Consider the following 21,190-nt stretch of genomic DNA (forward strand, 5'->3'; position numbering starts at 1 on the left):
TGTGAGCCTACGTGTTAGGATTAGGGGACGGGTGAGGGTCAGGCTTCGGGGAAGGGTTAGGGTTAGGGTTCGGGCTAGGGTTAGGGTTAGGGGACGGGGACGGTTTAGGGTCCAGGTGAGGGTCCGACAACGCTTTAGGGGGAGCGTGCGTGTGAGGGCGTGGCTTAGTGTGAGCCTACAGGTTAGGATTAGGGGACGGGTGAGAGTCAGGCTTCGGGGAAGGGTTAGGGTTAGGGTTCAGGCTAGGGTTAGGGTTAGGGGACGGGGACGGTTTAGTGTCCAGGTGAGGGTCCGACAACGCTTTAGGGGGAGCGTGCGTGTGAGGGCGCGGGTTAGTGTGAGCCTACAGGTTAGGATTAGGGGACAGTTGAGAGTCAGGCTTCGGGGAAGGGTTAGGGTTAGGGTTCGGGTTAGGGTTAGGATTAGGGGACGGGGACGGTTTAGGGTCCAGGTGAGGGTCCGACAACGCTTTAGGGGGAGCGTGCCTGTGAGGGCGCGGGTTAGTGTGAGCATACGGGTTAGGATTAGGGAATGGGTGAGGGTCAGTCTTCGGGGAAGGGTTAGGGTTAGGGTTCGGGCTAGGGTTATGGTTAGGGGACGGGGACGGTTTAGGGTCCAGGTGAGGGTCCGACAACGCTTTAGGGGGAGCGTGCGTGTGAGGGCGCGGGTTAGTGTGAGCCTACGGGTTAGGATTAGGGGACGGGTGAGGGTCAGGCTTCGGGAAAGGGTTAGGGTTAGGGTTCGGGCTAGGGTTAGGGTTAGGGGACGGGGACGGTTTAGGGTCCAGGTGAGGGTCCGACAACACTTTAGGGGGAGCGTGCGTGTGAGGGCGCGGGTTAGTGTGAGCCTACGGGTTAGGATTAGGGGACGGGTGAGGGTCAGGCTTCGGGGAAGGGTTAGGGTTAGGGTTCGGGCTAGGGTTAGGGTTAGGGGACGGGGACGGTTTAGGGTCCAGGTGAGGGTCCGACAACGCTTTATGGGGAGCGTGCGTGTGAGGGCGTGGCTTAGTGTGAGCCTACGGGTTAGGATTAGGGGACGGGTGAGGGTCAGGCTTCGGGGAAGGGTTAGGGTTAGGGTTCAGGCTAGGTTTAGGGTTAGGGGACGGGGACGGTTTAGGGTCCAGGTGAGGGTCCGACAACGCTTTAGGGGGAGCGTGCGTGTGAGGGCGCGGGTTAGTGTGAGCCTACAGGTTAGGATTAGGGTACAGTTGAGGGTCAGGCTTCGGGGAAGGGTTAGGGTTAGGGTTCGGGTTAGGGTTAGGGTTAGGGGACGGGGACGGTTTAGGGTCCAGGTGAGGGTCCGACAACGCTTTAGGGGGAGCGTGCCTGTGAGGGCGCGGGTTAGTGTGAGCGTACGGGTTAGGATTAGGGGACGGGTGAGGGTCAGGCTTCGGGGAAGGGTTAGGGTTAGGGTTCGGGCTAGGGTTAGGGTTAGGGGACGGGGACGGTTTAGGGTCCAGGTGAGGGTCCGACAACGCTTTAGGGGCAGCGTGCGTGTGAGGGCGCGGGTTAGTGTGAGCGTACGGGTTAGGATTAGGGGACGGGTGAGGGTCAGGCTTCGGGGAAGGGTTAGGGTTAGGGTTCGGGCTAGGGTTAGGGTTAGGGGACGGGGACGGTTTAGGGTCCAGGTGAGGGTCCGACAACGCTTTAGGGGGAGCGTGCGTGTGAGGGCGCGGGTTAGTGTGAGCCTACGGGTTAGGATTAAGGGACGGGTGAGGGTCAGGCTTCGGGGAAGGGTTAGGGTTAGGGTTCGGGCTAGGGTTAGGGTTAGGGGACGGGGACGGTTTAGGGTCCAGGTGAGGGTCCCACAACGCTTTAGGGGGAGCGTGCGTGTGAGGGCACGTGTTAGTGTGAGCCTACGGTTTAGGATTAGGGGACGGGTGAGGGTCAGGCTTCGGGGAAGTGTTAGGGTTAGGGTTCGGGCTAGGGTTAGGGTTAGGGGACGGGGACGGTTTAGGGTCCAGGTGAGGGTCCGACAACACTTTAGGGGGAGCGTGCGTGTGAGGGCGCTGGTTAGAGTGAGCCTACGGGTTAGGATTAGGGGACGGGTGAGGGTCAGGCTTCGGGGAAGGGTTAGGGTTAGGGTTCGGGCTAGGGTTAGAGTTACGGGACGGGGACGGTTTAGGGTCCAGGTGAGGGTCCGACAACACTTTAGGGGGAGCGTGCGTGTGATGGCGCGGGTTAGTGTTAGCGTACGGGTTAGGATTAGGGGACGGGTGAGGGTCAGGCTTCGCGGAAGGGTTAGGTTTAGGGTTCGGGCTAGGGTTAGGGTTAGGGGACGGGGACGGTTTAGGGTCCAGGTGAGGGTCCGACAACGCTTTAGGGGAGCGTGCGTGTGAGGGCGCGGGTTAGTGTGAGCCTACGGGTTAGGATTAGGGGACGGGTGAGGGTCAGGCTTCGGGGAAGGGTTAGGGTTAGGGTTCGGGCTAGGGTTAGGGTTAGGGGACGGGGACGGTTTAGGGTCCAGGTGAGGGTCCGACAACGCTTCAGCGGGAGCGTGCGTGTGAGGGCGTGGGTTAGTGTGAGCCTACGGGTTAGGATTAGGGGACGGGTGAGGGTCAGCCTTCGGGGAAGGGTTAGGGTTAGGGTTCGGGCTAGGGTTAGGGTTAGGGGACGGGGACGGTTTAGGGTCCAGGTGAGGGTCCGACAACGCTTTAGGGGGAGCGTGCGTGTGAGGGCGTGGCTTAGTGTTAGCGTACGGGTTAGGATTAGGGGACGGGTGAGGGTCAGGCTTCGGGGAAGGGTTAGGGTTAGGGTTCGGGCTAGGGTTAGGGTTAGGGGACGGGGACGGTTTAGGGTCCAGGTGAGGGTCCGACAACGCTTTAGGGGGAGCGTGCGTGTGAGGGCGCGGGTTAGTGTGAGCCTACGTGTTAGGATTAGGGGACGGGTGAGGGTCAGGCTTCGGGGAAGGGTTAGGGTTAGGGTTCGGGCTAGGGTTAGGGTTAGGGGACGGGGACGGTTTAGGGTCCAGGTGAGGGTCCGACAACGCTTTATGGGGAGCGTGCGTGTGAGGGCGTGGCTTAGTGTGAGCCTACGGGTTAGGATTAGGGGACGGGTGAGGGTCAGGCTTCGGGGAAGGGTTAGGGTTAGGGTTCAGGCTAGGTTTAGGGTTAGGGGACGGGGACGGTTTAGGGTCCAGGTGAGGGTCCGACAACGCTTTAGGGGGAGCGTGCGTGTGAGGGCGCGGGTTAGTGTGAGCCTACAGGTTAGGATTAGGGTACAGTTGAGGGTCAGGCTTCGGGGAAGGGTTAGGGTTAGGGTTCGGGTTAGGGTTAGGGTTAGGGGACGGGGACGGTTTAGGGTCCAGGTGAGGGTCCGACAACGCTTTAGGGGGAGCGTGCCTGTGAGGGCGCGGGTTAGTGTGAGCGTACGGGTTAGGATTAGGGGACGGGTGAGGGTCAGGCTTCGGGGAAGGGTTAGGGTTAGGGTTCGGGCTAGGGTTAGGGTTAGGGGACGGGGACGGTTTAGGGTCCAGGTGAGGGTCCGACAACGCTTTAGGGGCAGCGTGCGTGTGAGGGCGCGGGTTAGTGTGAGCGTACGGGTTAGGATTAGGGGACGGGTGAGGGTCAGGCTTCGGGGAAGGGTTAGGGTTAGGGTTCGGGCTAGGGTTAGGGTTAGGGGACGGGGACGGTTTAGGGTCCAGGTGAGGGTCCGACAACGCTTTAGGGGGAGCGTGCGTGTGAGGGCGCGGGTTAGTGTGAGCCTACGGGTTAGGATTAAGGGACGGGTGAGGGTCAGGCTTCGGGGAAGGGTTAGGGTTAGGGTTCGGGCTAGGGTTAGGGTTAGGGGACGGGGACGGTTTAGGGTCCAGGTGAGGGTCCCACAACGCTTTAGGGGGAGCGTGCGTGTGAGGGCACGTGTTAGTGTGAGCCTACGGTTTAGGACAAGGGGACGGGTGAGGGTCAGCCTTCGGGGAAGGGTTAGGGTTAGGGTTCGGGCTAGGGTTAGGGTTAGGGGACGGGGACGGTTTAGGGTCCAGGTGAGGGTCCGACAACGCTTTAGGGGGAGCGTGCGTGTGAGGGCGTGGCTTAGTGTTAGCGTACGGGTTAGGATTAGGGGACGGGTGAGGGTCAGGCTTCGGGGAAGGCTTAGGGTTAGGGTTCGGGCTAGGGTTAGGGTTAGGGGACGGGGACGGTTTAGGGTCCAGGTGAGGGTCCGACAACGCTTTAGGGGGAGCGTGCGTGTGAGGGCGCGGGTTAGTGTGAGCCTACGTGTTAGGATTAGGGGACGGGTGAGGGTCAGGCTTCGGGGAAGGTTTAGGGTTAGGGTTCGGGCTAGGGTTAGGGTTAGGGGACGGGGACGGTTTAGGGTCCAGGTGAGGGTCCGACAACGCTTTAGGGGGAGCGTGCGTGTGAGGGCGTGGCTTAGTGTGAGCCTACAGGTTAGGATTAGGGGACGGGTGAGAGTCAGGCTTCGGGGAAGGGTTAGGGTTAGGGTTCAGGCTAGGGTTAGGGTTAGGGGACGGGGACGGTTTAGTGTCCAGGTGAGGGTCCGACAACGCTTTAGGGGGAGCGTGCGTGTGAGGGCGCGGGTTAGTGTGAGCCTACAGGTTAGGATTAGGGGACAGTTGAGAGTCAGGCTTCGGGGAAGGGTTAGGGTTAGGGTTCGGGTTAGGGTTAGGATTAGGGGACGGGGACGGTTTAGGGTCCAGGTGAGGGTCCGACAACGCTTTAGGGGGAGCGTGCCTGTGAGGGCGCGGGTTAGTGTGAGCATACGGGTTAGGATTAGGGAATGGGTGAGGGTCAGTCTTCGGGGAAGGGTTAGGGTTAGGGTTCGGGCTAGGGTTATGGTTAGGGGACGGGGACGGTTTAGGGTCCAGGTGAGGGTCCGACAACGCTTTAGGGGGAGCGTGCCTGTGAGGGCGCGGGTTAGTGTGAGCGTACGGGTTAGGATTAGGGGACGGGTGAGGGTCAGGCTTCGGGGAAGGGTTAGGGTTAGGGTTCGGGCTAGGGTTATGGTTAGGGGACGGGGACGGTTTAGGGTCCAGGTGAGGGTCCGACAACGCTTTAGGGGGAGCGTGCGTGTGAGGGCGTGGGTTAGTGTGAGCCTACGGGTTAGGATTAGGGGACGGGTGAGGGTCAGGCTTCGGGAAAGGGTTAGGGTTAGGGTTCGGGCTAGGGTTAGGGTTAGGGGACGGGGACGGTTTAGGGTCCAGGTGAGGGTCCGACAACACTTTAGGGGGAGCGTGCGTGTGAGGGCGCGGGTTAGTGTTAGCCTACGGGTTAGGAATAGGGGACGGGTGAGGGTCAGGCTTCGGGGAAGGGTTAGGGTTAGGGTTCGGGCTAGGGTTAGGGTTAGGGGACGGGGACGGTTTAGGGTCCAGGTGAGGGTTCGACAACGCTTTAGGGGGAGCGTGCGTGTGAGGCCGTGGCTTAGTGTTAGCGTACGGGTTAGGATTAGGGGACGGGTGAGGGTCAGGCTTCGCGGAAGGGTTAGGTTTAGGGTTCGGGCTAGGGTTAGGGTTAGGGGACGGGGACGGTTTAGGGTCCAGGTGAGGGTCCGACAACGCTTTAGGGGGAGCGTGCGTGTGAGGGCGCGGGTTAGTGTGAGCCTACGGGTTAGGATTAGGGGACGGGTGAGGGTCAGGCTTCGGGGAAGGGTTAGGGTTAGGGTTCGGGCTAGGGTTAGGGTTAGGGGACGGGGACGGTTTAGGGTCCAGGTGAGGGTCCGACAACGCTTTATGGGGAGCGTGCGTGTGAGGGCGTGGCTTAGTGTGAGCCTACGGGTTAGGATTAGGGGACGGGTGAGGGTCAGGCTTCGGGGAAGGGTTAGGGTTAGGGTTCAGGCTAGGTTTAGGGTTAGGGGACGGGGACGGTTTAGGGTCCAGGTGAGGGTCCGACAACGCTTTAGGGGGAGCGTGCGTGTGAGGGCGCGGGTTAGTGTGAGCCTACAGGTTAGGATTAGGGTACAGTTGAGGGTCAGGCTTCGGGGAAGGGTTAGGGTTAGGGTTCGGGTTAGGGTTAGGGTTAGGGGACGGGGACGGTTTAGGGTCCAGGTGAGGGTCCGACAACGCTTTAGGGGGAGCGTGCCTGTGAGGGCGCGGGTTAGTGTGAGCGTACGGGTTAGGATTAGGGGACGGGTGAGGGTCAGGCTTCGGGGAAGGGTTAGGGTTAGGGTTCGGGCTAGGGTTAGGGTTAGGGGACGGGGACGGTTTAGGGTCCAGGTGAGGGTCCGACAACGCTTTAGGGGCAGCGTGCGTGTGAGGGCGCGGGTTAGTGTTAGCGTACAGATTAGGATTAGGGGACGGGTGAGCGTCAGGCTTCGGGGAAGTGTTAGGGTTAAGGTTCGGGCTAGGGTTAGGTTTAGGGGACGGGGACGGTTTAGGGTCGAGGTGAGGGTCCGACAACGCTTTAGGGGGAGCATGCGTGTGAGGGCGCGTGTTAGTGTGAGCCTACGGGTTAGGATTAGGGGACGGGTGAGTGTCAGGCTTTGGGGAAGGGTTAGGGTTAGGGTTCGGGCTAGGGTTAGGGTTAGGGGACGGGGACGGTTTAGGGTCCAGGTGAGGGTCCGACAACGCTTTAGGGGGAGCGTGCGTGTGAGGGCGCGGGTTAGTGTTAGCGTACGGGTTAGGATTAGGGGACGGGTGAGTGTCAGGCTTCGGGGAAGAGTTAGGGTTAGGGTTCGGGCTAGGGTTAGGGTTAGGGGACGGGGACGGTTTAGGGTCCAGGTGAGGGTCCGACAACACTTTAGGGGGAGCGTGCGTGTGAGGGCGCGGGTTAGTGTGAGCGTACGTGTTAGGATTAGGGGACGGGTGAGGGTCAGGCTTCGGGGAAGGGTTAGGGTTAGGGTTCGGGCTAGGGTTAGGGTTAGGGGACGGGGACGGTTTAGGGTCCAGGTGAGGGTCCGACAACACTTTAGGGGGAGCGTGCGTGTGAGGGCGCGGGTTAGTGTTAGCCTGCGGGTTAGGAATAGGGGACGGGTGAGGGTCAGGCTTCGTGGAAGGGTTAGGGTTAGGGTTCGGGCTAGGGTTAGGGTTAGGGGACGGGGACGGTTTAGGGTCCAGGTGAGGGTCCGACAACGCTTTAGGGGGAGCGTGCGTGTGAGGGCGTGGCTTAGTTTTAGCGTACGGGTTAGGATTAGGGGACGGGTGAGGGTCAGGCTTCGGGGAAGGGTTAGGGTTAGGGTTCGGGCTAGGGTTAGGGTTAGGGGACGGGGACGGTTTAGGGTCCAGGTGAGGGTCCGACTACGCTTTAGGGGGAGCGTGCGTGTGAGGGCGCGGGTTAGTGTGAGCCTACGGGTTAGGATTAGGGGACGGGTAAGGGTCAGGCTTCGGGCAAGGGTTAGGGTTAGGGTTCGGGCTAGGGTTAGGGTTAGGGGACGGGGACGGTTTAGGGTCCAGGTGAGGGTCCGACAACGCTTTAGGGGGAGCGTGCGTGTGAGGGCGTGGCTTAGTGTGAGCCTACGGGTTAGGATTAGGGGACGGGTGAGGGTCAGGCTTCGGGGAAGGGTTAGGGTTAGGGTTCAGGTTAGGGTTAGGGTTAGGGGACGGGGACGGTTTAGGGTCCAGGTGAGGGTCCGACAACGCTTTAGGGGGAGCGTGCGTGTGAGGGCGCGGGTTAGTTTGAGCCTACAGGTTAGGATAGGGGACAGTTGAGGGTCAGGCTTCGGGGAAGGGTTAGGGTTAGGGTTCGGGTTAGGGTTAGGGTTAGGGGACGGGGACGGTTTAGGGTCCAGGTGAGGGTCCGACAACGCTTTCGGGGGAGCGTGCGTGTGAGGGCGCGGGTTAGTGTGAGCCTACAGGTTAGGATTAGGGGACAGTTGAGGGTCAGGCTTCGGGGAAGGGTTAGGGTTAGGGTTCGGGTTAGGGTTAGGGTTAGGGGACGGGGACGGTTTAGGGTCCAGGTGAGGGTCCGACAACGCTTTAGGGGGAGCGTGCGTGTGAGAGCGTGGCTTAGTGTGAGCCTACGGGTTAGGATTAGGGGACGGGTGAGGGTCAGGCTTCGGGGAAGGGTTAGGGTTAGGGTTCGGGCTAGGGTTATGGTTAGGGGACGGGGACGGTTTAGGGTCCAGGTGAGGGTCCGACAACGCTTTAGGGGGAGCGTGCGTGTGAGGGCGCGGGTTAGTGTGAGCCTACGGGTTAGGATTAGGGGACGGGTGAGGGTCAGGCTTCGGGAAAGGGTTAGGGTTAGGGTTCGGGCTAGGGTTAGGGTTAGGGGACAGGGACGGTTTAGGGTCCAGGTGAGGGTCCGACAACACTTTAGGGGGAGCGTGCGTGTGAGGGCGCGGGTTAGTGTTAGCCTACGGGTTAGGAATAGGGGACGGGTGAGGGTCAGGCTTCGGGGAAGGGTTAGGGTTAGGGTTCGGGCTAGGGTTAGGGTTAGGGGACGGGGACGGTTTAGGGTCCAGGTGAGGGTCCGACAACGCTTTAGGGGGAGCGTGCGTGTGAGGCCGTGGCTTAGTGTTAGCGTACGGGTTAGGATTAGGGGACGGGTGAGGGTCAGGCTTCGCGGAAGGGTTAGGTTTAGGGTTCGGGCTAGGGTTAGGGTTAGGGGACGGGGACGGTTTAGGGTCCAGGTGAGGGTCCGACAACGCTTTAGGGGGAGCGTGCGTGTGAGGGCGTGGGTTAGTGTGAGCCTACGGGTTAGGATTAGGGGACGGGTGAGGGTCAGGCTTCGGGGAAGGGTTAGGGTTAGGGTCGGGTTAGGGTTAGGGTTAGGGGATGGGGACGGTTTAGGGTCCAGGTGAGGGTCCGAGAACGCTTTAGGGGGAGCGTGCGTGTGAGAGCGTGGCTTAGTGTGAGCCTACGGGTTAGGATTAGGGGACGGGTGAGGGTCAGGCTTCGGGGAAGGGTTAGGGTTAGGGTTCGGGCTAGGGTTAGGGTTAGGGGACGGGGACGGTTTAGGGTCCAGGTGAGGGTCCGACAACGCTTTAGGGGGAGCGTGCGTGTGAAGGCGCGGGTTAGTGTGAGCCTACGGGTTAGGATTAGGGGACGGGTGAGTGTCAGGCTTCGGGGAAGGGTTAGGGTTAGGGTTCGGGCTAGGGTTAGGGTTAGGGGACGGGGACGGTTTAGGGTCCAGGTGAGGGTCCGAAACACTTTAGGGGGAGCGTGTGTGTGAGGGCGCGGGTTAGTGTTAGCCTACGGGTTAGGAATAGGGGACGGGTGAGGGTCAGGCTTCGGGGAAGGGTTAGGGTTAGGGTTCGGGCTAGGGTTAGGGTTAGGGGACGGGGACGGTTTAGGGTCCAGGTGAGGGTCCGACAACGCTTTAGGGGGAGCGTGCGTGTGAGGCCGTGGCTTAGTGTTAGCGTACGGGTTAGGATTAGGGGACGGGTGAGGGTCAGGCTTCGCGGAAGGGTTAGGTTTAGGGTTCGGGCTAGGGTTAGGGTTAGGGGACGGGGACGGTTTAGGGTCCAGGTGAGGGTCCGACAACGCTTTAGGGGGAGCGTGCGTGTGAGGGCGTGGGTTAGTGTGAGCCTACGGGTTAGGATTAGGGGACGGGTGAGGGTCAGGCTTCGGGGAAGGGTTAGGGTTAGGGTCGGGTTAGGGTTAGGGTTAGGGGATGGGGACGGTTTAGGGTCCAGGTGAGGGTCCGAGAACGCTTTAGGGGGAGCGTGCGTGTGAGAGCGTGGCTTAGTGTGAGCCTACGGGTTAGGATTAGGGGACGGGTGAGGGTCAGGCTTCGGGGAAGGGTTAGGGTTAGGGTTCGGGCTAGGGTTAGGGTTAGGGGACGGGGACGGTTTAGGGTCCAGGTGAGGGTCCGACAACGCTTTAGGGGGAGCGTGCGTGTGAAGGCGCGGGTTAGTGTGAGCCTACGGGTTAGGATTAGGGGACGGGTGAGTGTCAGGCTTCGGGGAAGGGTTAGGGTTAGGGTTCGGGCTAGGGTTAGGGTTAGGGGACGGGGACGGTTTAGGGTCCAGGTGAGGGTCCGAAACACTTTAGGGGGAGCGTGTGTGTGAGGGCGCGGGTTAGTGTTAGCCTACGGGTTAGGAATAGGGGACGGGTGAGGGTCAGGCTTCGGGGAAGGGTTAGGGTTAGGGTTCGGGCTAGGGTTAGGGTTAGGGGACGGGGACGGTTTAGGGTCCAGGTGAGGGTCCGACAACGCTTTAGGGGGAGCGTGCGTGTGAGGGCGTGGCTTAGTGTTAGCGTACGGGTTAGGATTAGGGGACGGGTGAGGGTCAGGCTTCGGGGAAGGGTTAGGGTTAGGGTTCGGGCTAGGGTTAGGGTTAGGGGACGGGGACGGTTTAGGGTCCAGGTGAGGGTCCGACAACGCTTTAGGGGGAGCGTGCGTGTGAGGGCGCGGGTTAGTGTGAGCCTACGTGTTAGGATTAGGGGACGGGTGAGGGTCAGGCTTCGGGGAAGGGTTAGGGTTAGGGTTCGGGCTAGGGTTAGGGTTAGGGGACGGGGACGGTTTAGGGTCCAGGTGAGGGTCCGACAACGCTTTAGGGGGAGCGTGCGTGTGAGGGCGTGGCTTAGTGTGAGCCTACAGGTTAGGATTAGGGGACGGGTGAGAGTCAGGCTTCGGGGAAGGGTTAGGGTTAGGGTTCAGGCTAGGGTTAGGGTTAGGGGACGGGGACGGTTTAGTGTCCAGGTGAGGGTCCGACAACGCTTTAGGGGGAGCGTGCGTGTGAGGGCGCGGGTTAGTGTGAGCCTACAGGTTAGGATTAGGGGACAGTTGAGAGTCAGGCTTCGGGGAAGGGTTAGGGTTAGGGTTCGGGTTAGGGTTAGGATTAGGGGACGGGGACGGTTTAGGGTCCAGGTGAGGGTCCGACAACGCTTTAGGGGGAGCGTGCCTGTGAGGGCGCGGGTTAGTGTGAGCATACGGGTTAGGATTAGGGAATGGGTGAGGGTCAGTCTTCGGGGAAGGGTTAGGGTTAGGGTTCGGGCTAGGGTTATGGTTAGGGGACGGGGACGGTTTAGGGTCCAGGTGAGGGTCCGACAACGCTTTAGGGGGAGCGTGCGTGTGAGGGCGCGGGTTAGTGTGAGCGTACGTGTTAGGATTAGGGGACGGGTGAGGGTCAGGCTTCGGGGAAGGGTTAGGGTTAGGGTTCGGGCTAGGGTTAGGGTTAGGGGACGGGGACGGTTTAGGGTCCAGGTGAGGGTCCGACAACACTTTAGGGGGAGCGTGCGTGTGAGGGCGCGGGTTAGTGTTAGCCTGCGGGTTAGGAATAGGGGACGGGTGAGGGTCAGGCTTCGTGGAAGGGTTAGGGTTAGGGTTCGGGCTAGGGTTAGGGTTAGGGGACGGGGACGGTTTAGGGTCCAGGTGAGGGTCCGACAACGCTTTAGGGGGAGCGTGCGTGTGAGGGCGTGGCTTAGTTTTAGCGTACGGGTTAGGATTAGGGGACGGGTGAGGGTCAGGCTTCGGGGAAGGGTTAGGGTTAGGGTTCGGGCTAGGGTTAGGGTTAGGGGACGGGGACGGTTTAGGGTCCAGGTGAGGGTCCGACTACGCTTTAGGGGGAGCGTGCGTGTGAGGGCGCGGGTTAGTGTGAGCCTACGGGTTAGGATTAGGGGACGGGTAAGGGTCAGGCTTCGGGCAAGGGTTAGGGTTAGGGTTCGGGCTAGGGTTAGGGTTAGGGGACGGGGACGGTTTAGGGTCCAGGTGAGGGTCCGACAACGCTTTAGGGGGAGCGTGCGTGTGAGGGCGTGGCTTAGTGTGAGCCTACGGGTTAGGATTAGGGGACGGGTGAGGGTCAGGCTTCGGGGAAGGGTTAGGGTTAGGTTTCAGGTTAGGGTTAGGGTTAGGGGACGGGGACGGTTTAGGGTCCAGGTGAGGGTCCGACAACGCTTTAGGGGGAGCGTGCGTGTGAGGGCGCGGGTTAGTTTGAGCCTACAGGTTAGGATAGGGGACAGTTGAGGGTCAGGCTTCGGGGAAGGGTTAGGGTTAGGATTCGGGTTAGGGTTAGGGTTAGGGGACGGGGACGGTTTAGGGTCCAGGTGAGGGTCCGACAACGCTTTCGGGGGAGCGTGCGTGTGAGGGCGCGGGTTAGTGTGAGCCTACAGGTTAGGATTAGGGGACAGTTGAGGGTCAGGCTTCGGGGAAGGGTTAGGGTTAGGGTTCGGGTTAGGGTTAGGGTTAGGGGACGGGGACGGTTTAGGGTCCAGGTGAGGGTCCGACAACGCTTTAGGGGGAGCGTGCGTGTGAGAGCGTGGCTTAGTGTGAGCCTACGGGTTAGGATTAGGGGACGGGTGAGGGTCAGGCTTCGGGGAAGGGTTAGGGTTAGGGTTCGGGCTAGGGTTATGGTTAGGGGACGGGGACGGTTTAGGGTCCAGGTGAGGGTCCGACAACGCTTTAGGGGGAGCGTGCGTGTGAGGGCGCGGGTTAGTGTGAGCCTACGGGTTAGGATTAGGGGACGGGTGAGGGTCAGGCTTCGGGAAAGGGTTAGGGTTAGGGTTCGGGCTAGGGTTAGGGTTAGGGGACAGGGACGGTTTAGGGTCCAGGTGAGGGTCCGACAACACTTTAGGGGGAGCGTGCGTGTGAGGGCGCGGGTTAGTGTTAGCCTACGGGTTAGGAATAGGGGACGGGTGAGGGTCAGGCTTCGGGGAAGGGTTAGGGTTAGGGTTCGGGCTAGGGTTAGGGTTAGGGGACGGGGACGGTTTAGGGTCCAGGTGAGGGTCCGACAACGCTTTAGGGGGAGCGTGCGTGTGAGGCCGTGGCTTAGTGTTAGCGTACGGGTTAGGATTAGGGGACGGGTGAGGGTCAGGCTTCGCGGAAGGGTTAGGTTTAGGGTTCGGGCTAGGGTTAGGGTTAGGGGACGGGGACGGTTTAGGGTCCAGGTGAGGGTCCGACAACGCTTTAGGGGGAGCGTGCGTGTGAGGGCGTGGGTTAGTGTGAGCCTACGGGTTAGGATTAGGGGACGGGTGAGGGTCAGGCTTCGGGGAAGGGTTAGGGTTAGGGTCGGGTTAGGGTTAGGGTTAGGGGATGGGGACGGTTTAGGGTCCAGGTGAGGGTCCGAGAACGCTTTAGGGGGAGCGTGCGTGTGAGAGCGTGGCTTAGTGTGAGCCTACGGGTTAGGATTAGGGGACGGGTGAGGGTCAGGCTTCGGGGAAGGGTTAGGGTTAGGGTTCGGGCTAGGGTTAGGGTTAGGGGACGGGGACGGTTTAGGGTCCAGGTGAGGGTCCGACAACGCTTTAGGGGGAGCGTGCGTGTGAAGGCGCGGGTTAGTGTGAGCCTACGGGTTAGGATTAGGGGACGGGTGAGTGTCAGGCTTCGGGGAAGGGTTAGGGTTAGGGTTCGGGCTAGGGTTAGGGTTAGGGGACGGGGACGGTTTAGGGTCCAGGTGAGGGTCCGAAACACTTTAGGGGGAGCGTGTGTGTGAGGGCGCGGGTTAGTGTTAGCCTACGGGTTAGGAATAGGGGACGGGTGAGGGTCAGGCTTCGGGGAAGGGTTAGGGTTAGGGTTCGGGCTAGGGTTAGGGTTAGGGGACGGGGACGGTTTAGGGTCCAGGTGAGGGTCCGACAACGCTTTAGGGGGAGCGTGCGTGTGAGGCCGTGGCTTAGTGTTAGCGTACGGGTTAGGATTAGGGGACGGGTGAGGGTCAGGCTTCGCGGAAGGGTTAGGTTTAGGGTTCGGGCTAGGGTTAGGGTTAGGGGACGGGGACGGTTTAGGGTCCAGGTGAGGGTCCGACAACGCTTTAGGGGGAGCGTGCGTGTGAGGGCGTGGGTTAGTGTGAGCCTACGGGTTAGGATTAGGGGACGGGTGAGGGTCAGGCTTCGGGGAAGGGTTAGGGTTAGGGTCGGGTTAGGGTTAGGGTTAGGGGATGGGGACGGTTTAGGGTCCAGGTGAGGGTCCGAGAACGCTTTAGGGGGAGCGTGCGTGTGAGAGCGTGGCTTAGTGTGAGCCTACGGGTTAGGATTAGGGGACGGGTGAGGGTCAGGCTTCGGGGAAGGGTTAGGGTTAGGGTTCGGGCTAGGGTTAGGGTTAGGGGACGGGGACGGTTTAGGGTCCAGGTGAGGGTCCGACAACGCTTTAGGGGGAGCGTGCGTGTGAAGGCGCGGGTTAGTGTGAGCCTACGGGTTAGGATTAGGGGACGGGTGAGTGTCAGGCTTCGGGGAAGGGTTAGGGTTAGGGTTCGGGCTAGGGTTAGGGTTAGGGGACGGGGACGGTTTAGGGTCCAGGTGAGGGTCCGAAACACTTTAGGGGGAGCGTGTGTGTGAGGGCGCGGGTTAGTGTTAGCCTACGGGTTAGGAATAGGGGACGGGTGAGGGTCAGGCTTCGGGGAAGGGTTAGGGTTAGGGTTCGGGCTAGGGTTAGGGTTAGGGGACGGGGACGGTTTAGGGTCCAGGTGAGGGTCCGACAACGCTTTAGGGGGAGCGTGCGTGTGAGGGCGTGGCTTAGTGTTAGCGTACGGGTTAGGATTAGGGGACGGGTGAGGGTCAGGCTTCGGGGAAGGGTTAGGGTTAGGGTTCGGGCTAGGGTTAGGGTTAGGGGACGGGGACGGTTTAGGGTCCAGGTGAGGGTCCGACAACGCTTTAGGGGGAGCGTGCGTGTGAGGGCGCGGGTTAGTGTGAGCCTACGTGTTAGGATTAGGGGACGGGTGAGGGTCAGGCTTCGGGGAAGGGTTAGGGTTAGGGTTCGGGCTAGGGTTAGGGTTAGGGGACGGGGACGGTTTAGGGTCCAGGTGAGGGTCCGACAACGCTTTAGGGGGAGCGTGCGTGTGAGGGCGTGGCTTAGTGTGAGCCTACAGGTTAGGATTAGGGGACGGGTGAGAGTCAGGCTTCGGGGAAGGGTTAGGGTTAGGGTTCAGGCTAGGGTTAGGGTTAGGGGACGGGGACGGTTTAGTGTCCAGGTGAGGGTCCGACAACGCTTTAGGGGGAGCGTGCGTGTGAGGGCGCGGGTTAGTGTGAGCCTACAGGTTAGGATTAGGGGACAGTTGAGAGTCAGGCTTCGGGGAAGGGTTAGGGTTAGGGTTCGGGTTAGGGTTAGGATTAGGGGACGGGGACGGTTTAGGGTCCAGGTGAGGGTCCGACAACGCTTTAGGGGGAGCGTGCCTGTGAGGGCGCGGGTTAGTGTGAGCATACGGGTTAGGATTAGGGAATGGGTGAGGGTCAGTCTTCGGGGAAGGGTTAGGGTTAGGGTTCGGGCTAGGGTTATGGTTAGGGGACGGGGACGGTTTAGGGTCCAGGTGAGGGTCCGACAACGCTTTAGGGGGAGCGTGCCTGTGAGGGCGCGGGTTAGTGTGAGCGTACGGGTTAGGATTAGGGGACGGGTGAGGGTCAGGCTTCGGGGAAGGGTTAGGGTTAGGGTTCGGGCTAGGGTTATGGTTAGGGGACGGGGACGGTTTAGGGTCCAGGTGAGGGTCCGACAACGCTTTAGGGGGAGCGTGCGTGTGAGGGCGCGGGTTAGTGTGAGCCTACGGGTTAGGATTAGGGGACGGGTGAGGGTCAGGCTTCGGGAAAGGGTTAGGGTTAGGGTTCGGGCTAGGGTTAGGGTTAGGGGACGGGGACGGTTTAGGGTCCAGGTGAGGGTCCGACAACACTTTAGGGGGAGCGTGCGTGTGAGGGCGCGGGTTAGTGTTAGCCTACGGGTTAGGAATAGGGGACGGGTGAGGGTCAGGCTTCGGGGAAGGGTTAGGGTTAGGGTTCGGGCTAGGGTTAGGGTTAGGGGACGGGGACGGTTTAGGGTCCAGGTGAGGGTTCGACAACGCTTTAGGGGGAGCGTGCGTGTGAGGCCGTGGCTTAGTGTTAGCGTACGGGTTAGGATTAGGGGACGGGTGAGGGTCAGGCTTCGCGGAAGGGTTAGGTTTAGGGTTCGGGCTAGGGTTAGGGTTAGGGGACGGGGACGGTTTAGGGTCCAGGTGAGGGTCCGACAACGCTTTAGGGAGAGCGTGCGTGTGAGGGCGCGGGTTAGTGTGAGCCTACGGGTTAGGATTAGGGGACGGGTGAGGGTCAGGCTTCGGGGAAGGGTTAGGGTTAGGGTTCGGGCTAGGGTTAGGGTTAGGGGACGGGGACGGTTTAGGGTCCAGGTGAGGGTCCGACAACGCTTTATGGGGAGCGTGCGTGTGAGGGCGTGGCTTAGTGTGAGCCTACGGGTTAGGATTAGGGGACGGGTGAGGGTCAGGCTTCGGGGAAGGGTTAGGGTTAGGGTTCAGGCTAGGTTTAGGGTTAGGGGACGGGGACGGTTTAGGGTCCAGGTGAGGGTCCGACAACGCTTTAGGGGGAGCGTGCGTGTGAGGGCGCGGGTTAGTGTGAGCCTACAGGTTAGGATTAGGGTACAGTTGAGGGTCAGGCTTCGGGGAAGGGTTAGGGTTAGGGTTCGGGTTAGGGTTAGGGTTAGGGGACGGGGACGGTTTAGGGTCCAGGTGAGGGTCCGACAACGCTTTAGGGGGAGCGTGCCTGTGAGGGCGCGGGTTAGTGTGAGCGTACGGGTTAGGATTAGGGGACGGGTGAGGGTCAGGCTTCGGGGAAGGGTTAGGGTTAGGGTTCGGGCTAGGGTTAGGGTTAGGGGACGGGGACGGTTTAGGGTCCAGGTGAGGGTCCGACAACGCTTTAGGGGCAGCGTGCGTGTGAGGGCGCGGGTTAGTGTGAGCGTACGGGTTAGGATTAGGGGACGGGTGAGGGTCAGGCTTCGGGGAAGGGTTAGGGTTAGGGTTCGGGCTAGGGTTAGGGTTAGGGGACGGGGACGGTTTAGGGTCCAGGTGAGGGTCCGACAACGCTTTAGGGGGAGCGTGCGTGTGAGGGCGCGGGTTAGTGTGAGCCTACGGGTTAGGATTAAGGGACGGGTGAGGGTCAGGCTTCGGGGAAGGGTTAGGGTTAGGGTTCGGGCTAGGGTTAGGGTTAGGGGACGGGGACGGTTTAGGGTCCAGGTGAGGGTCCCACAACGCTTTAGGGGGAGCGTGCGTGTGAGGGCACGTGTTAGTGTGAGCCTACGGTTTAGGATTAGGGGACGGGTGAGGGTCAGGCTTCGGGGAAGTGTTAGGGTTAGGGTTCGGGCTAGGGTTAGGGTTAGGGGACGGGGACGGTTTAGGGTCCAGGTGAGGGTCCGACAACACTTTAGGGGGAGCGTGCGTGTGAGGGCGCTGGTTAGAGTGAGCCTACGGGTTAGGATTAGGGGACGGGTGAGGGTCAGGCTTCGGGGAAGGGTTAGGGTTAGGGTTCGGGCTAGGGTTAGAGTTACGGGACGGGGACGGTTTAGGGTCCAGGTGAGGGTCCGACAACACTTTAGGGGGAGCGTGCGTGTGATGGCGCGGGTTAGTGTTAGCGTACGGGTTAGGATTAGGGGACGGGTGAGGGTCAGGCTTCGCGGAAGGGTTAGGTTTAGGGTTCGGGCTAGGGTTAGGGTTAGGGGACGGGGACGGTTTAGGGTCCAGGTGAGGGTCCGACAACGCTTTAGGGGAGCGTGCGTGTGAGGGCGCGGGTTAGTGTGAGCCTACGGGTTAGGATTAGGGGACGGGTGAGGGTCAGGCTTCGGGGAAGGGTTAGGGTTAGGGTTCGGGCTAGGGTTAGGGTTAGGGGACGGGGACGGTTTAGGGTCCAGGTGAGGGTCCGACAACGCTTCAGCGGGAGCGTGCGTGTGAGGGCGTGGGTTAGTGTGAGCCTACGGGTTAGGATTAGGGGACGGGTGAGGGTCAGCCTTCGGGGAAGGGTTAGGGTTAGGGTTCGGGCTAGGGTTAGGGTTAGGGGACGGGGACGGTTTAGGGTCCAGGTGAGGGTCCGACAACGCTTTAGGGGGAGCGTGCGTGTGAGGGCGTGGCTTAGTGTTAGCGTACGGGTTAGGATTAGGGGACGGGTGAGGTTCAGGCTTCGGGGAAGGGTTAGGGTTAGGGTTCGGGCTAGGGTTAGGGTTAGGGGACGGGGACGGTTTAGGGTCCAGGTGAGGGTCCGACAACGCTTTAGGGGGAGCGTGCGTGTGAGGGCGTGGCTTAGTGTGAGCCTACAGGTTAGGATTAGGGGACGGGTGAGAGTCAGGCTTCGGGGAAGGGTTAGGGCTAGGGTTCAGGCTAGGGTTAGGGTTAGGGGACGGGGACGGTTTAGTGTCCAGGTGAGGGTCCGACAACGCTTTAGGGGGAGCGTGCGTGTGAGGGCGCGGGTTAGTGTGAGCCTACAGGTTAGGATTAGGGGACAGTTGAGAGTCAGGCTTCGGGGAAGGGTTAGGGTTAGGGTTCGGGTTAGGGTTAGGATTAGGGGACGGGGACGGTTTAGGGTCCAGGTGAGGGTCCGACAACGCTTTAGGGGGAGCGTGCCTGTGAGGGCGCGGGTTAGTGTGAGCATACGGGTTAGGATTAGGGAATGGGTGAGGGTCAGTCTTCGGGGAAGGGTTAGGGTTAGGGTTCGGGCTAGGGTTATGGTTAGGGGACGGGGACGGTTTAGGGTCCAGGTGAGGGTCCGACAACGCTTTAGGGGGAGCGTGCCTGTGAGGGCGCGGGTTAGTGTGAGCGTACGGGTTAGGATTAGGGGACGGGTGAGGGTCAGGCTTCGGGGAAGGGTTAGGGTTAGGGTTCGGGCTAGGGTTATGGTTAGGGGACGGGGACGGTTTAGGGTCCAGGTGAGGGTCCGACAACGCTTTAGGGGGAGCGTGCGTGTGAGGGCGCGGGTTAGTGTGAGCCTACGGGTTAGGATTAGGGGACGGGTGAGGGTCAGGCTTCGGGAAAGGGTTAGGGTTAGGGTTCGGGCTAGGGTTAGGGTTAGGGGACGGGGACGGTTTAGGGTCCAGGTGAGGGTCCGACAACACTTTAGGGGGAGCGTGCGTGTGAGGGCGCGGGTTAGTGTTAGCCTACGGGTTAGGAATAGGGGACGGGTGAGGGTCAGGCTTCGGGGAAGGGTTAGGGTTAGGGTTCGGGCTAGGGTTAGGGTTAGGGGACGGGGACGGTTTAGGGTCCAGGTGAGGGTTCGACAACGCTTTAGGGGGAGCGTGCGTGTGAGGCCGTGGCTTAGTGTTAGCGTACGGGTTAGGATTAGGGGACGGGTGAGGGTCAGGCTTCGCGGAAGGGTTAGGTTTAGGGTTCGGGCTAGGGTTAGGGTTAGGGGACGGGGACGGTTTAGGGTCCAGGTGAGGGTCCGACAACGCTTTAGGGGGAGCGTGCGTGTGAGGGCGCGGGTTAGTGTGAGCCTACGGGTTAGGATTAGGGGACGGGTGAGGGTCAGGCTTCGGGGAAGGGTTAGGGTTAGGGTTCGGGCTAGGGTTAGGGTTAGGGGACGGGGACGGTTTAGGGTCCAGGTGAGGGTCCGACAACGCTTTATGGGGAGCGTGCGTGTGAGGGCGTGGCTTAGTGTGAGCCTACGGGTTAGGATTAGGGGACGGGTGAGGGTCAGGCTTTGGGGAAGGGTTAGGGTTAGGGTTCAGGCTAGGTTTAGGGTTAGGGGACGGGGACGGTTTAGGGTCCAGGTGAGGGTCCGACAACGCTTTAGGGGGAGCGTGCGTGTGAGGGCGCGGGTTAGTGTGAGCCTACAGGTTAGGATTAGGGTACAGTTGAGGGTCAGGCTTCGGGGAAGGGTTAGGGTTAGGGTTCGGGTTAGGGTTAGGGTTAGGGGACGGGGACGGTTTAGGGTCCAGGTGAGGGTCCGACAACGCTTTAGGGGGAGCGTGCCTGTGAGGGCGCGGGTTAGTGTGAGCGTACGGGTTAGGATTAGGGGACGGGTGAGGGTCAGGCTTCGGGGAAGGGTTAGGGTTAGGGTTCGGGCTAGGGTTAGGGTTAGGGGACGGGGACGGTTTAGGGTCCAGGTGAGGGTCCGACAACGCTTTAGGGGCAGCGTGCGTGTGAGGGCGCGGGTTAGTGTGAGCGTACGGGTTAGGATTAGGGGACGGGTGAGGGTCAGGCTTCGGGGAAGGGTTAGGGTTAGGGTTCGGGCTAGGGTTAGGGTTAGGGGACGGGGACGGTTTAGGGTCCAGGTGAGGGTCCGACAACGCTTTAGGGGGAGCGTGCGTGTGAGGGCGCGGGTTAGTGTGAGCCTACGGGTTAGGATTAAGGGACGGGTGAGGGTCAGGCTTCGGGGAAGGGTTAGGGTTAGGGTTCGGGCTAGGGTTAGGGTTAGGGGACGGGGACGGTTTAGGGTCCAGGTGAGGGTCCCACAACGCTTTAGGGGGAGCGTGCGTGTGAGGGCACGTGTTAGTGTGAGCCTACGGTTTAGGATTAGGGGACGGGTGAGGGTCAGGCTTCGGGGAAGTGTTAGGGTTAGGGTTCGGGCTAGGGTTAGGGTTAGGGGACGGGGACGGTTTAGGGTCCAGGTGAGGGTCCGACAACACTTTAGGGGGAGCGTGCGTGTGAGGGCGCTGGTTAGAGTGAGCCTACGGGTTAGGATTAGGGGACGGGTGAGGGTCAGGCTTCGGGGAAGGGTTAGGGTTAGGGTTCGGGCTAGGGTTAGAGTTACGGGACGGGGACGGTTTAGGGTCCAGGTGAGGGTCCGACAACACTTTAGGGGGAGCGTGCGTGTGATGGCGCGGGTTAGTGTTAGCGTACGGGTTAGGATTAGGGGACGGGTGAGGGTCAGGCTTCGCGGAAGTGTTAGGTTTAGGGTTCGGGCTAGGGTTAGGGTTAGGGGACGGGGACGGTTTAGGGTCCAGGTGAGGGTCCGACAACGCTTTAGGGGGAGCGTGCGTGTGAGGGCGCGGGTTAGTGTGAGCCTACGGGTTAGGATTAGGGGACGGGTGAGGGTCAGGCTTCGGGGAAGGGTTAGGGTTAGGGTTCGGGCTAGGGTTAGGGTTAGGGGACGGGGACGGTTTAGGGTCCAGGTGAGGGTCCGACAACGCTTCAGCGGGAGCGTGCGTGTGAGGGCGTGGGTTAGTGTGAGCCTACGGGTTAGGATTAGGGGACGGGTGAGGGTCAGCCTTCGGGGAAGGGTTAGGGTTAGGGTTCGGGCTAGGGTTAGGGTTAGGGGACGGGGACGGTTTAGGGTCCAGGTGAGGGTCCGACAACGCTTTAGGGGGAGCGTGCGTGTGAGGGTGCGGGTTAGAGTGAGCCTACGGGTTAGGATTAGGGGACGGGTGAGGGTCAGGCTTCGGGGAAGGGTTAGGGTTAGGGTTCGGGCTAGGGTTAGGGTTAGGGGACGGGGACGGTTTAGGGTCCAGGTGAGGGTCCGACAACGCTTTAGGGGGAGCGTGCGTGTGAGGGCGCGGGTTAGTGTTAGCGTACGGTTTAGGATTAGGGGACGGGTGAGGGTCAGGCTTCGGGGAAGGGTTAGGGTTAGGGTTCGGGCTAGGGTTAGGGTTAGGGGACGGGGACGGTTTAGGGTCCAGGTGAGGGTCCGACAACGCTTTAGGGGGAGCACGCCTGTGAGGGCGCGGGTTAGTGTGAGCGTACGGGTTAGGATTAGGGAACGGGTG

This window comes from Lagenorhynchus albirostris, chromosome 18 (assembly GCF_949774975.1).
Source record: "Lagenorhynchus albirostris chromosome 18, mLagAlb1.1, whole genome shotgun sequence".
Lineage (NCBI taxonomy): Eukaryota > Metazoa > Chordata > Mammalia > Artiodactyla > Delphinidae > Lagenorhynchus > Lagenorhynchus albirostris.